Source organism: Pseudophryne corroboree, chromosome 9 (genome assembly GCF_028390025.1).
Source record: "Pseudophryne corroboree isolate aPseCor3 chromosome 9, aPseCor3.hap2, whole genome shotgun sequence".
NCBI lineage: Eukaryota > Metazoa > Chordata > Amphibia > Anura > Myobatrachidae > Pseudophryne > Pseudophryne corroboree.
The window spans coordinates 108270021-108285473 of record NC_086452.1 but is presented as its reverse complement, the minus strand read 5'-3'; the positions used below and the strand labels follow the sequence as shown (position 1 = coordinate 108285473).

Sequence of the window (15453 nt, the reverse complement as noted above, 5' to 3'; positions counted from 1 at the left end):
GGTCATTCCGAGTTGATCGCAGCCAGCAACTTTTTGCTGCTGCTGCGATCAACTAGTCCACGCCTATGGGGGAGTGTATTTTAGCTTAGCAGAGCTGCGATCGCTTGTGCAGCCCTGCTAAGCTAAAAAAATTCAAGCAGAACAAGACCAGCCCTGAACATGCTTACCCTGTGCGACGATCTCTGCGATGCTGGGGCCGGCAATGACGTCAGACATCCACCCTCCGTTCTCCTGGACACGCCTGCGTTTTCTTCACCACTCCCCGAAAACGGCAGGCAACGGTCCGGTGACGCCCAGGAACCCCTTCTTTCTGTCAATCTTCTTGTGGTCGTCTCTGCGGCCTCTTTCTTTGTTGTCCGCGACGTAACCCGGCGACCCCTGTCACCAGGCAACGACGCGTGGGCGCAGTGCGGCCGCCGCGCATGCGCATTCTGGACACCGTTTGCTGCGTGCGAACTGGTCAGAATGACCCCCTGTGTCTGAAAGGTCCAACCCAGGTCCAAAGTCCCGGGACCCCAACCCTGCTCGTGACCGGAGTTGAAGCCCTGCCATTTTTAACCTGGGTGGAGCCTTTTGCACACGGAGAGGTCCCAGGTCTTGCCGGCATACCCAGGCAATTTACCGGGTCAAAATCACTGTATGAAAAGGGTATTATAATTTTCTAGTGGTGATCAGAATCGAAAGGTCCTATGATAAAGAATATACTCACAGAGAAGTAATAATTTTGCATTTCTAAACATGTGTTACCGCATCTTTCTAAGCTACAAGGATGTTGTAGCTGACTGATATAATAATAACAGAGGATACAATATTGAGAATATTGCCCAGATGTATCAAGCCTTGGAGAGTGATAAATAGGACGGTAATACCAACCAATCAGCTCCTAACTGTCATTTTTAAAAGACACCCTGTGACATGGAAGTTAGGAGGTGATTGGCTGGTACTTTATCACTGTGCTATTTATCCAAGGCTTGATAAATGGGGGTCATTGTGTGATGTTTTTTTTTTTAAACACAATTAATAATAATAATAATAATAATAATAATAATAATACTACATTTGTTGTCATTTTGCAATACTATAGTAAAAGTTACATTTTAATTCATAGAAGAGAGGTTATCATTATTATTATTATTGTTATTAAAAAAATTCTCATTATTCATTTATTTTTTCTCCTGGCGCACTGCCTGGCAGCCCGGTACATGAAGACAAGAGCTGGCCGAGCAGTGCAGACTCCCGGCACTTTGCTCAGCCATCCAGCATACAGCGATACGGGGACTTGTTGTAAAGCCATGTCCTCATGAGCTGTGACCGCACCCCCTGTAACACAGCCCCAGTCCAACCCTGAGAGCAAGTTACACCCCTTCAGACCGCATTTCGCGGGTCGCACACTGGGACTGTACATGGGTGCTTCCTGGGTGTGACCCACTCAGGCCCCTTTCACACTGGCGTCTCCAGCCCGGCATATTGCCTGGTTGGTGACATCAGCAGTGACATATACAGAGGCGGCACTTGAGATCAGATGATCTCCAAGTATCGCTTGTCTATACAGTGTGAATGGTGAAACGGGTCGCTTCGACCCAGCAACCCATTCACACCGCACAGCGACCCAGGATATTTCCCCAGGCAACTTTCAGACTGCACAGCCACCTGGGTTACTGCACGCTCATGTGCAATAACCTGGGTTACAAGCTGGCGGTCTGAAAGGGGTATTAGAGATTTGCTACACAAGGGGGTAAATTTACTAAGATTCGTGTTTTCCCGTTTGAGGTCAAAGTTCAATCACGAATGACATCGAAAGTGTAAATATGCAACTTTTTGAATTGATTACGACTAATTTACTAAGCTGCCGTATTCTGCATTTTCGGGTTTTCCGATGTCGATGTCATTCGTTTTTTTAGGCAGTGTTTTACGTGAGTGACTTGTAAAACACTGCCGACTTTAATACAATGAATCTCGGCCGGATCTGAGAGATCCGTGCTGGGCTTCATTGTGCACTTTGTTAAACAAAAAAATAAAGTTTAAATGTAAAAAAAAAATTAAATAATAATAATAATAATAATAATAATACTACTACATTTGTTGTCATTTTGCAATACTATAGTAAAAGTTACATTTTAATTCATAGAAGAGAGGTTATCATTATTATTATTATTATTATTAAAAAAATTCTCATTATTCATTTATTTTTTCTCCTGGCGCACTGCCTGGCAGCCCGGTACATGAAGACAAGAGCTGGCCGAGCAGTGCAGACTCTCGGCACTTTGCTCAGCCATCCAGCATACAGCGATACGGGGACTTGTTGTAAAGCCATGTCCTCATGAGCTGTGACCGCACCCCCTGTAACACAGCCCCAGTCCACCCTGAGAGCAAGTTACACCCCTTCAGACCGCATTTCGCGGGTCGCACACTGGGACTGTACATGGGTGCTTCCTGGGTGTGACCCACTCAGGCCCCTTTCACACTGGCGTCTCCAGCCCGGCATATTGCCTGGTTGGTGACATCAGCAGTGACATATACAGAGGCGGCACTTGAGATCAGATGATCTCCAAGTATCGCTTGTCTATACAGTGTGAATGGTGAAACGGGTCGCTTCGACCCAGCAACCCATTCACACCGCACAGCGACCCAGGATATTTCCCCAGGCAACTTTCAGACTGCACAGCCACCTGGGTTACTGCACGCTCATGTGCAATAACCTGGGTTACAAGCTGGCGGTCTGAAAGGGGTATTAGAGATTTGCTACACAAGGGGGTAAATTTACTAAGATTCGTGTTTTCCCGTTTGAGGTCAAAGTTCAATCACGAATGACATCGAAAGTGTAAATATGCAACTTTTTGAATTGATTACGACTAATTTACTAAGCTGCCGTATTCTGCATTTTCGGGTTTTCCGATGTCGATGTCATTCGTTTTTTTAGGCAGTGTTTTACGTGAGTGACTTGTAAAACACTGCCGACTTTAATACAATGAATCTCGGCCGGATCTGAGAGATCCGTGCTGGGCTTCATTGTGCACTTTGTTAAACAAAAAAATAAAGTTTAAATGTAAAAAAAAAATTAAATAATAATAATAATAATAATAATAATAATACTACTACATTTGTTGTCATTTTGCAATACTATAGTAAAAGTTACATTTTAATTCATAGAAGAGAGGTTATCATTATTATTATTATTATTATTAAAAAAATTCTCATTATTCATTTATTTTTTCTCCTGGCGCACTGCCTGGCAGCCCGGTACATGAAGACAAGAGCTGGCCGAGCAGTGCAGACTCTCGGCACTTTGCTCAGCCATCCAGCATACAGCGATACGGGGACTTGTTGTAAAGCCATGTCCTCATGAGCTGTGACCGCACCCCCTGTAACACAGCCCCAGTCCACCCTGAGAGCAAGTTACACCCCTTCAGACCGCATTTCGCGGGTCGCACACTGGGACTGTACATGGGTGCTTCCTGGGTGTGACCCACTCAGGCCCCTTTCACACTGGCGTCTCCAGCCCGGCATATTGCCTGGTTGGTGACATCAGCAGTGACATATACAGAGGCGGCACTTGAGATCAGATGATCTCCAAGTATCGCTTGTCTATACAGTGTGAATGGTGAAACGGGTCGCTTCGACCCAGCAACCCATTCACACCGCACAGCGACCCAGGATATTTCCCCAGGCAACTTTCAGACTGCACAGCCACCTGGGTTACTGCACGCTCATGTGCAATAACCTGGGTTACAAGCTGGCGGTCTGAAAGGGGTATTAGAGATTTGCTACACAAGGGGGTAAATTTACTAAGATTCGTGTTTTCCCGTTTGAGGTCAAAGTTCAATCACGAATGACATCGAAAGTGTAAATATGCAACTTTTTGAATTGATTACGACTAATTTACTAAGCTGCCGTATTCTGCATTTTCGGGTTTTCCGATGTCGATGTCATTCGTTTTTTTAGGCAGTGTTTTACGTGAGTGACTTGTAAAACACTGCCGACTTTAATACAATGAATCTCGGCCGGATCTGAGAGATCCGTGCTGGGCTTCATTGTGCACTTTGTTAAACAAAAAAATAAAGTTTAAATGTAAAAAAAAAATTGCGTGGGCTCCCCCCTCCTAAGGCAAACCAGCCTCGGGCTCTTTGAGCCGATCCTGGTTGCAGAAATATGGAAAAAAAAATGGACAGGGGTTCCCCCATATTTAAGCAACCAGCATCGGGCTCTGCGCCAGGTCCTGGTTCCAAAAATACGGGGGACAAAAAGAGTAGGGGTCCCCCGTATTTTTGAAACCAGCACCGGCTCCACTAGCTGGACAGATAATGCCACAGCCGGGGGTCACTTTTATTCAGTGCCTTGCGGTCGTGGCATCAAATATCCAACTAGTCACCCCTGGCCGGGGTACCCTGGGGGAGTGGGGACCCCTTCAATCAAGGGGTCCCCCCCCAGCCACCCAAGGGCCAGGGGTGAAGCCCGAGGCTGTCCCCCCCATCCAATGGGCTGCGGATGGGGGGCTGATAGCCTTTGAGAAAAGTGATTGATATTGTATTTAGTAGCAGTACTACAAGGCCCAGCAAGCCTCCCCCGCAAGCTGGTATTTGGAGAACCACAAGTACCAGCATGCGGCGGAAAAATGGGCCCGCTGGTACCTGCAGTACTACTACTAAAAAAAATACCTCAATAAAGACATTACACACACACCTTGAAAGTATAACTTTAATACATCCATCCACTTTCAGGTCAGCGGTGAGGTCACTTTCGGTCAACCGCTGACCTGAAAGTTCCCACCATTGGTTACAATTGAGCGCATAGGCGCAACATTGTAACACTGCCGTGTGCCGCCTGTCAGACAGTACAGGAGCACACAGCCGATCAGGAGGGTGCTACAACGTGGCGCTCCCTGATTGGCTGAAGAAACCCACTTAGACATCAGTCAGAGTGGGTTTCTGGCATTCGGGGAAAGGGGGCCCATGTGAAAACATGGGTCCCCTTTCAGTTCGTGGTCGGGTATCCGTTTTTTTATTTTTTCAAGTACGTGGATTACAAAAGGATTTACCGAGGGGCCGAAAACACTGGATTATGTGAGTATAATTTTTTCTACAGGTACACCATGGATTCTACTGGAGAAGAGGACCAACCTGCGTGGGAACATAAGGTAAGTATCTGTATATGGAGGTGTGGATGGATGTATTAAAGTTATACTTTCAAGGTGTGTGTGTGTTGTCTTTATTGGGGTATTTTTTTAGTAGTAGTACTACAGGTACCAGCGGGCCCGTTTTTCCGCCGCATGCTGGTACTTGTGGTTCTCCAAGTACCAGCTTGCGGGGGAGGCTTGCTGGGCCTTGTAGTACTGCTACTAAAAACAATATCAATCACTTTTCACAAAGGCTATCAGCCCCCCATCCACAGCCTATTGGATGGGGGGGACAGCCTGGGGCTTCACCCCTGGCCCTTGGGTGGCTGGGGGGGGACACCCCTTGATTGAAGGGGTCCCCACTCCCCCAGGGTACCCCGGCCAGGGGTGACTAGTTGGATATTTGATGCCACGGCCGCAAGGCACTGTATAAAAGTGACCCCCGGCTGTGGCATTATCTGTCCAGCTAGTGGAGCCCGGTGCTGGTTTCAAAAATACGGGGGACCCCTACTCTTTTTGTCCCCCGTATTTTTGGAACCAGGACCAGGCGCAGAGCCCAATGCTGGTTGCTTAAATATGGGGGAACCCCTGTCCATTTTTTCCCCATATTTTTGCAACCAGGATCGGCTCAAAGAGCCCGAGGCTGGTTTGCCTTAGGAGGGGGGACCCCACGCAAATTTTTTTCTGATAATTTAGAACATTTCCCCCCCCTTCCCACTGATAAACATGCACGGATCTCATGGATCCGTGCATGCCTATACAAACACGGGATAAAAAAGCAGGTCTGTTTTTTTTTAGCACTTTTTCACGATTTGTATTTTATCACGGCAGTGTTTGGCTATTGTCGGCAGTGTTTGTGTTTTGCACTTTTTAGTAAATTCCTGATTTCTAGCAAATTGCAGGCGTATTTGACCGATGGTGTATTGATTCGTGATTTTTTCCTAGGACTTCCAAAATATTACGAATGCCCTCATCACTGCCGTGATTTTTGCTTAGTAAATTACCGAGATGACACTTTGATGAAAAAACGGCATCTCGGTCAAAATTGGGACCTTAGTAAATATACCCCAATTTTTTTTTGCTGTTAACAAAACCACCACAAGTTATCTCCATTACCTTTATTCAAACATTCTATAACGCAAGTATTAGGGATGGGGTGAAAACCTTTATATGATATACAGTGGCTCCTGTCAAAATGATGCAGAAACATAATAGTGTCAAAGACAACTTGTTAGCAGTGTAAAAAAGTTTTTGCAATTCATTTTTAGAACGTAGCCTGGAAAAATTTAGTTCTGATTCTATTGAGAGCAGCACGGTTGATGTAATGGTGTGTGTGTGCATGTGGTAGGGAATACAGGAGAGATTTACTAACGTTTGACGAGAGATAATGTATTATCCAATCAGCTGCTGTCATTTTACAGGATTTACAGAGTTTTATCTCTTTTGAAGCTTCGATAAATCCCTTCATAGATGGCAAGCTTTACTGGAGCAGGGACTGATGTTAATGGAAAATAGTCTATGTAAAGTGCTGCAGTATATGTGGGTTCTACTCAGTGGTGTCCTTACCTAAGGTGACATCTGGTGCGGGTAGACATGCTGTTCGACGTGCGCCCACATAAAGGGGCATGACATCATGGGTAGGGGCCTCACAGGCTGGGGCATGGCATCACTGCCCGAACTTTCATTTATGTCACTCCGGGGGTCCTGGAGATGCGGACTGCAGCCGGAGACCAGCCTGTGTTCAGTGCTGGCTCCTACTCTGTTATGGGAGCCAGTTGCTGCACGTAATTTTACAGTGCAGCATCCGGCTCCTGTCACTGAGCAGGTGTCGGCACTTTGATGTCACCCCTCGGCGGCTGATAACCGGATGTGGCCCCTGGTGCTACTGCATATATACAGTAAATACCTGTTGATAAATAATACATTTTAGAAAGGTTTTAAACAAAGGATATAGATTTAATTGATCTATTTATTTTAACAAGAAGAGACTTTTACCTTATTCCAGTATACACTAGAACAATTAAGCTGACAACACCCAGACCAGTGGTTCCCAAACTTTTTTGAATCATGGCACCCTAGAGAGTATAAAATAAAATTCAGGGCACCTTTAGGCCGACATTTTCTTATTGAGAAATTTAGAAAAAAATATTAAATTGAGTAAATTGTGTTTTTATGTCATCCTTCATGTGGTGAGGGACAAGATTGATTCACTTCTGTTTCTCCACATATTTTATGATTGGCAGCCACAAGCACTTGTTTTGCATTACATTGACCATAAATAATTTGAATTGCTCCTAGACCACCAATACGAGGCACCCCTGCAAGTGCCCCAAAGCATCCCAGGGTGCCACGGCACACAGTTAGGAAACCACTGACCCAGACTGAGTCCACAAAGCACAAGCTAAGCTGCAGGATCACATTTTCCAGGGTGCCCACCTTTTACAAGTGTGTTTCCAACTGAATTTGAACATGCACTTTGAAATGTATTTGGTAGAATACTATACTCACTCACAGAAATAAGGAAGCAGTGCATGACCACATGTTTTACTTTCGAATGCAAGAGTGACTTCTACACAACTATGCCAGCACTCGTCAACACTTACTATACAAAGAAAGGGGAAACAAAAAGCACAGTACCCAGTCTGGCATTACAGACTTAAAAGGGGGCTGACTCCATTTTAGGCACAAAATGACCTCAGCCAGTATAAAAAAAAGTGGGAAGACCACGCGCCATTGAAGGGGTGGGGCTTCACTATGAGCAGATCCAGTAGCTCACCAGCGCCATTTTCCCTCTGCAGTGAACACAGATGCTGACTGACAGGGAAGTGCAGCTCCTCCGGAGAGTCTCCAGATTACCTCAGCGGTACCAGGGGGTCATAACAGGGGGAGCGATTATTAGTGTACTAATGACCCAACTAAGCTAGTGACCCAGCTAAGCTTGGCATTAGCAGTAAGGGTGACGTGTGCTGGCTCCATACTATCTCTGTGTCACTCTAGAAGGGCTCTTTGTGGGTTAATTGTGCATTTAACCTTTTCCTGTGTGTGCTGTCACTGTCACAGTATGTCAGACAAAGAGTGTGTTTCATGTACGGCACAGTGTTCCTCTTCTCCAGGGAGTTCGCTACTGTGTACTCAGTGCAGTGTACCTTCCCAGGCTAGCAGAGCAGAGCCAGCTTGGCTGGTCTCCATTAAGGGAAAGATTTCCAATATTTCTACTAAATTGTCCCGCAATGAGAAAGACACGCAATACTTAAGACAATCGCTAACTGAGTTTATGAAAAGAGACTCAGTACCCAAACCAGCGTATCAGTCCCCTGCCATTTTTCCACAAAAACGTACTTTGGCCCATATCCTGCAGTCTGACTCTGATGATAAAGGGTTAGACATGGAGGAAGGGGAGGTGGACTCAGAGGTGGGGGAGGCTACTCTGTCACAGGGAATAGAGGCTCACATAGAGGCTATCAGAGAAGTTCTGCATATCCCTGATAAGGTGACAGAGGAGACTGAGGAATCTTATTTTAATATAAAAAATAAATCCTCAACCACTTTTCCTGTGTCAAAGGAACTAAATACCCTGTTTGAAGAACCGTGGGTTAATCCTGATAGGAAATTTCAAATCCCTAAAAGGTTGCTATCATCTCCTGAGGATAGGAAAAAATAGGAAAATCCACCGATAGTGGATGCATCAGTATCCAGGCTGTCACGAAAAATAGTTTTGCCTGTTCCAGGTGCAGCCTCCCTAAAAGACATGGCTGATCGTAGAATTGAGACTACACTCAAATCCTTGTATACAGCTGTTGGGGTGGTCCAGAGACCCTCTATAGCATGTCGATTGATTACTAAAGCCATAGCCAAATGGTCAGGTAACCTAATTGAGGGGTTAGATACCTTGCCTCAGGGGGGGATTATTTTACTCCTGCAACATATACAGGACTCTGCGAACTTTATGGTGGAAGCCATAAAAGAAATAGGCTTGCTTAATGCATGCACCACTGCTATGGCAGTGTCAGCACGCAGAGGCTTGTGGCTATGCCAGTCGACTGCTGACAGAGGCGTTAGAGGTAAACCATGCAAACCAGCAACTGCCGGTTCTCAGGAACAGAGCTCAAACTCTGCTTCCTCAAAGCCTTCAGCATGATCGTGGACCGCGATGCCTGGAAGACTGGCGGGTGGGAGCCCGACTAAATTTTTCAGTCACATCTGGACAGGTTCGTGCCAGGGTCCCTGGGTCATAGATCATATTTCTCAGGGCTACAGATTGGAGTTTCAGGAGCTCCCACCTCACAAATTCTTCAAATCAGGCTTACCAGTTATGCAAGAGGCAAGTATAACCTTACAGGACACCATTCAAAAACTGGTAGAGACTCAGGTTATTGCTCCAGTTCCACCTCATCTGCAAAACAAGGGGTATTATTCCAACTTGTTTGTAGTAACGAAACCAGACGGTTCGGTAAGACCGATTTTGAACCTCAAGTCTTTGAACCCGTACTGTTCAAATTCAAGATGGAGTCTCTGAGAGCAGTGATCTCTGGTATAGAGGAGGGGCAATTCCGAGTGTATCTGGATATCAAGGATGCGTACCTTCACATTCTGATCTAGCCGCCTCATCAGGCTTATCTACGGTTTGCACTGCAGGACTGTCACTACCAGTTCCAGGGCCTGCCATTTGGTCTCTAAACGGCACCAAGGGTGTTCACAAATGATGGCAGAGATGATGTTTCTACTCCGCAAAGAGGGAGTGAACATAATTCTGTACCTGGACGATCTTCTGATAAAGGCACCATCCAGGGAGCGGTTGTTGGACAGGATTGGCCTCTCAACCAGACTACCCCTGGATCATGGGTGGATTCTGGATTCTTACCAAAATCTCACCTGGAACCAACACAGAGGCTTCTTTTCCTGGGAATGATACTGGACACAGAGTCTCAGAGAGTGTTCGTTCCCTTGGAGAAGGCTATTGTAATCCAGTCGATGGTTTGGGCTGTCCTGAAGCCAACCCGGATCTCGGTGCATCTGTGCATTCGCCTTCTGGGGAAAATGGTGGCCTCGTAACCATTTTCACCAGAAGGCGCTTCAGTACGGTAGGTTTCATGTGAGGCCCTTCTAGCTGGATCTGTTGGACAAATGGTCCGGATCGCATCCTCACATGATTCAGAGGATCTGTCTGACACCAAGAGCCAGAATCTCCCTTCTGTGGTGGCTACAGACTTCTCACCTCATTGGAGGTCGGAAGTTCGGGATTCAGAATTGGATTCTGCTAACCACAGATGCAAGCCTCAGAGGTTGGGGAGCAGTCACCCAGGGGTCGCAGTTTCAAGAAAGATGGTCAAGTCGGGAAGTCGTCCTTCCAATAAACATCTTGGAACTCAGGGCAATCTACAACGCCCTACTGCAGACATCATCTCTACTTCGGAATCAGGGCAATCAAGTCCAGTCGGACAATTTAATAGCGGTAATGTACATAAACCGACAGGGCGGAACAAAAAGCAGAGCAGCAATGTCAGAGGTGTCAAGAATTATCCTCTCGGCGGAAAACATGCCATGGCGTTGTTGGTGGTCTTCATTCCGGGAGTAGATAACTGGGAAGCAGACTTCCTCAGCAGACACGACCTGCACCCAGGGGAGTGAGGCCTCCACCCGGAGGTGTTCTGGTGGTTAACACGTCGGTGGGGATATCCACAGATCGACATGATGGCTTCTCGACTCAAGAAGAAGCTCAAGCGGTATTGTTCCAGGTCGAGAGACCGGCAAGCAGTGGCGGTAGACGCTCTGACAGCTCTGTGGGTCTACCAGATGGTGTATGTGTTTCCTCCATTTACTCTGATCCCAAGAATTCTAAAGAGGATAAAAAGGGAAAAGGTTCACGCAATCCTCATTGCTCTGGACTGGCCTCGAAGGGCCTGGTACACGGATCTTCTCGAGATGCTGATCAAAGATCCGTGGCCTCTACCTCTTCGCGAGGATCTTCTGCAACAGCACCCATTCATCTATCAAGACTTACCGCTGCTATGTTTAATGGCATGGAATTTGAACGGCTGATTCTAGCCAGGAGAGGGATTCCTGACAAGGTCATCCCGACTATGATCCAAGCCAGAAAGGGGATAACGTCTAAACATTACCACCGTATATGGAAGAAGTATGTCTCTTGGTGTGAGAGCAAACGATATTCTGTGGTGGAATTTCATCTGGGACGTTTCGTGTTTTTTCTGCAGTTGGGAGTGGATGTGGGCCTATGCCTAGGTTCCATTAAAGTCCAGATTTCGGCCATGTCTATTTACTTTTAGAAACAATTGGCTTCTCTCCCTGAGGTCCAGACGTTCTTGAACGGTGTACTGGACATCCAGCCTCCATTTGTGCCTCCCACAGCACCTTGGGATCTCAATTTGGTGCTGCAGTTCCTCCAATCGGACTGGTTTGAACCGTTACAGGAGGTTGAAGTAAAGTACCTTACATGGAAGACCGTCACACTGTTGGCCTTGGCTTCAGCAAGATGTGTGTCAGAGCTAGGGGCGTTATCTCACAAGAGACCCTACTTAATTTTCCATGAGGACAGAGATGAACTCAGAACTCGTCAGCAATTTCTTCCTAAGGTGATGTCTGCGTTTCACATCAACCAACCTATTGTGGTTCCGGCTGTCATGGACACCTCTGTGACTTCAAAGTCTTTGGATGTTGTGAGGGCTTTGAATGTGTATGTAAAGAGAACAGCTCATCACAGGAAATCCGACTCACTGTTCGTTCCCTATGATCCCAATAAAATTGGGTGTCCTGCTTCAAAACAGTCTATTGCACGCTGGCTCAGGCTAACTATCCAGCATGCTTATTGCACGACAGGATTGCCAGTTCCAAAATCTTAACAGGCCCACTCTACTAGGTCGGTGGGTTTTTCTTGGGCGGCTGCCTGGGGTGTCTCGGCTTTACAGCTCTACCGAGCAGCTACTTGGTCAGGTTCGAACACATTTGCAAAGTTTTACAAGTTCGATACCTTGGCCTCTGAGGACCTTCAGTTTGGTCAATCAGTTCTGCAGGAACCTCAGCACTCTCCCACTCAGTTTGGGAGCTTTGGTACTTCTCCATGGTACTAAATGGATTCCCAGTATCCCCAAGGACGTAAGAGAAAATAGGATTTTAATTACCTACAGGTAAATCCTTTTCTTGTAGTCTGTAGGGGATACTGGGCGCCTACCCGGTGATTCGTTCGTCCTGCAATGTTACTTAGTTAAGTATTCTGGTTGGTTCAGCTGTTGCTGTTCCTGGTTTCAAGTTTGGTTAGCTTGGCTTTCCTCTTGTTCTGTGTATGCCAGTTCGTAATATCACCACTTTCCTTATCTATCCTTCTCTCAAAGTATGTCCATCTCCTCGGCCACAGTTTCCTAGACTGAGTCTGGTAGGAGGGGCATAGAGGGAGGAGCCAGTGCACACTATCAAATTCTTAAAGTGCCCAAGGCTCCTAGTGGACCCATCTATACCTCATGGTACTAAATGGATTCTCAGTGTCCCCTACGGACTACGAGAAAAGGATTTACCGGTAGGTAATTAAAATCTTATTTTTACCATTCTCCATGCTGTGGCAAATACTGTGTTGACAATTGTGCCCCTAGCCATTACCCCACAATTCATGGGTGTATTAAGAGAGGAGGGGACCCTGTGCAGTCATCATGTGGGACCCTCCTCTCTAGCAGCCTGCCTAGGTAAGTAGATCTGACATTGTGCCAGGGTCTACTGTGCATGTGCAGGTCTCCGGGAAAATGGAATACAGCCATTATCCCATGGATATTTCTACTACACATGTGCAAATCGACAGTAAAATTGCCATCACAGGACATATGGAAAGGGGAGTATTATACACTGGTGCACCCATTATAGATATGCCACTGCCACCATTCATACATACATGCACTGTACACATGCCCTGACTCAAACTTATGTAAATTGAGCAACTTCACTGGTTGGTTCCTTATGTGGTTGAGCCATGGGAACATTCAAAATATAGGATGAATGACAGTAGGCCACTCATTCAATGTATAGGGTGTGCCCAAACCATTAGCGACCTAGGCAAAGTAAGTAGATTCTAATTCTATTACTGCTCTTGATCATGAGCAGCTCCTTATACCTTCAGCAACTCTTTACCCTCTACAATCTTGTGCAAGAATTTGCTTCCTTTTGGATGCCTCTCACTGCTGATTGTCACATGGAGAGTCCATGTCTGGAACGATGTTGAGCCGATTTGACGTTTCATTACGACAAATCACCTACATCACTGTGTTTGCGCACTCCCGCGGTGCTAGCGACAGATGATAGGTTTGATGTGCTGCACATCAAATCTAGCAATAACACTAGTGATCATGTTTAAGCTAATGAATGATGGAACATGATCGTTATGTCCTTCATTAATCACTTAACTGACAATTATTTTCCTGCAAAAAAACCCCAGAAATTATAATTGTTCTATTATTTAATACAGTTTACTTAAAAAAATATATCTAGGGGTGTTTTGAACACCCCAATCCCCCCCACCCCGTATCCATAGGCCCCCATTATAAAATAGCTTCACACACCCCATTGGCAATAGAGCCCACAGTGGTCTTAAATTCTAATAATATTACCCCACCCCCTTAATATTAACAAAGTAATGTTTTATAAACACCCCCCCCCCCGTTAAAACCCCCATCTTTGTACCCCCCTCCTCTTACCCTGTGGACAATGTTTTTTTTATTATCATTTTAACCCCCCTCCAGCATATTTAATCTTTATTTTACCCCACCCCCACAAGTGATTTATCCCCCAGTGGGTTACCTCCCCATCCCTATAGGCTTATATCCCCCACATGCAGAGTTTAATCGGGCATGTGTTGGGGAGACTGATGATCAGTCCCAACTGCTGTAGCTGATCTATGCACTTGCAGAGATCATCTAAACAGTTCTTGTAGGGGAAATACGTTCCCATCTCCAATCTGTGATCCCCATCGCATACGCTCCAGAATGGAGCACTGTATTTTGCTGGGGAGCGATTCCGGCAGTGATGTCAATGGTCACAGACCGCCACATTACTGCAGCTGCCTGGGGAGCCAGAGAAGGAGATCTCCTAATCTAAAGCTGGGCACACAGTGGGGCAGCGTGGTTGCATTTGATGTGACATGGCCAGGTAATGTACTCCTGGCTCCGGTCGCATCACAATCGACTATACCAGGCAAGAGGTCAAACTGATTCCAGTATGTACACTTGATCTGGGCTCAAGGGCATTCATTCTGATGCCCATCACTCCAGTGTATACCCAACTTTAGACACATACTGTACAGACACTCTGACCTCATGTTGACTTTCTACTGGAGATTGAGATATATTTCTACAAGAGTTTTCAGATATTGTTGCTGGAATAGTTCTGAAGCATCAAAGATGGCTGATCCTTGAGATTTAAATGCAAGGGTTGATGATGAGCTCTCCTGTCTTGGCCATGACCTTCTGTGCACAATGAATGCTCTGGGCCTCACACAAGTTATTCCCCATGCTACACATAAAAGTGGTTACACTCTTGATCTTGTCTTCTAGATTGGATTAGAAGTCTGTGACCTAAAAATAAACCAAGTCACATGGCCAAACCACCACTCAATACGGTTCTTCATTTCAACCCATCAAAATAGAACTTTGCCTATGGAATTGACCAGGTATCATCCAAGGAGATGTATGATTCCCCAAACTTTTGCAGCAAACTTGGACCTTTCTGCAGTAATGGGAGCCTGTGAAGATCCTTCTTCCCTAATCAGATACTATAACAAGGATGTGACAGCTGCAATGGATATTATTGCCCCTGTGTGTATATGAGCCCTCAAACCACAGTCAAGCCCTTAAGTTTGAAAACAGTATTAGTGAACTCAAGGAAAGAGGTCATAGACTTGGTAGCGTTAAATCTAATCAAACATATCGGAAAATATCAGTCAACTATCACCCGCAAGAAAACAGAGTTCCTTCCAAATGAGATCATGGCAGCATACAATAGGCAAGCTCAGTTTTTCCGTACAGTAGAGATGCTTTGCAAACCAGCATGGCTGCAGCCTTATGAAACCTTCTCCCAGTCAAGATGCAATGAGTTTGCAAAATTCTTTGCAGGCAAAGTATCCATGACCCAGGCTGGAATCCCCACAGTGCCACCAAAGGAGTACCAATCTACCAAGACTGCCAGTGTAAGCCACCTGTCTTCATGGAACAGCTTTGACCAAATGGAAGTAAAAGACATCGCTGAAATTACCCAAACATTGCATCTCACCACCTGTGATCTGGACCCTGCCTCAACCAAGCTTCTTTTACGGTGTATGGAAATAATTAGCCCTGTATTTGATAGAA

General features: G+C 45.9%; 1 protein-coding gene and 2 long non-coding RNA genes across 3 annotated transcripts in view; 1 reads left to right on the top strand and 2 right to left on the bottom strand.

Annotated features, from left to right (window-relative positions):
* LOC134957668 (uncharacterized) overlaps positions 1-6919 on the bottom strand; it is a 77345-nt gene extending 70426 nt beyond the window's left edge. Inside the window, exon 1 of the long non-coding RNA XR_010186705.1 lies at positions 6680-6919. This is a non-coding gene — a long non-coding RNA (uncharacterized LOC134957668). The remainder of the gene's footprint in view (positions 1-6679) is intronic.
* The window catches only part of LOC134957667 (histo-blood group ABO system transferase 2-like), a 128279-nt gene that overhangs the window by 3821 nt on the left and 109005 nt on the right, over positions 1-15453 (top strand). The gene's annotated exons all lie outside the window — the stretch shown is intronic.
* The window catches only part of LOC134957669 (uncharacterized), a 137937-nt gene that overhangs the window by 99395 nt on the left and 23089 nt on the right, over positions 1-15453 (bottom strand). The gene's annotated exons all lie outside the window — the stretch shown is intronic.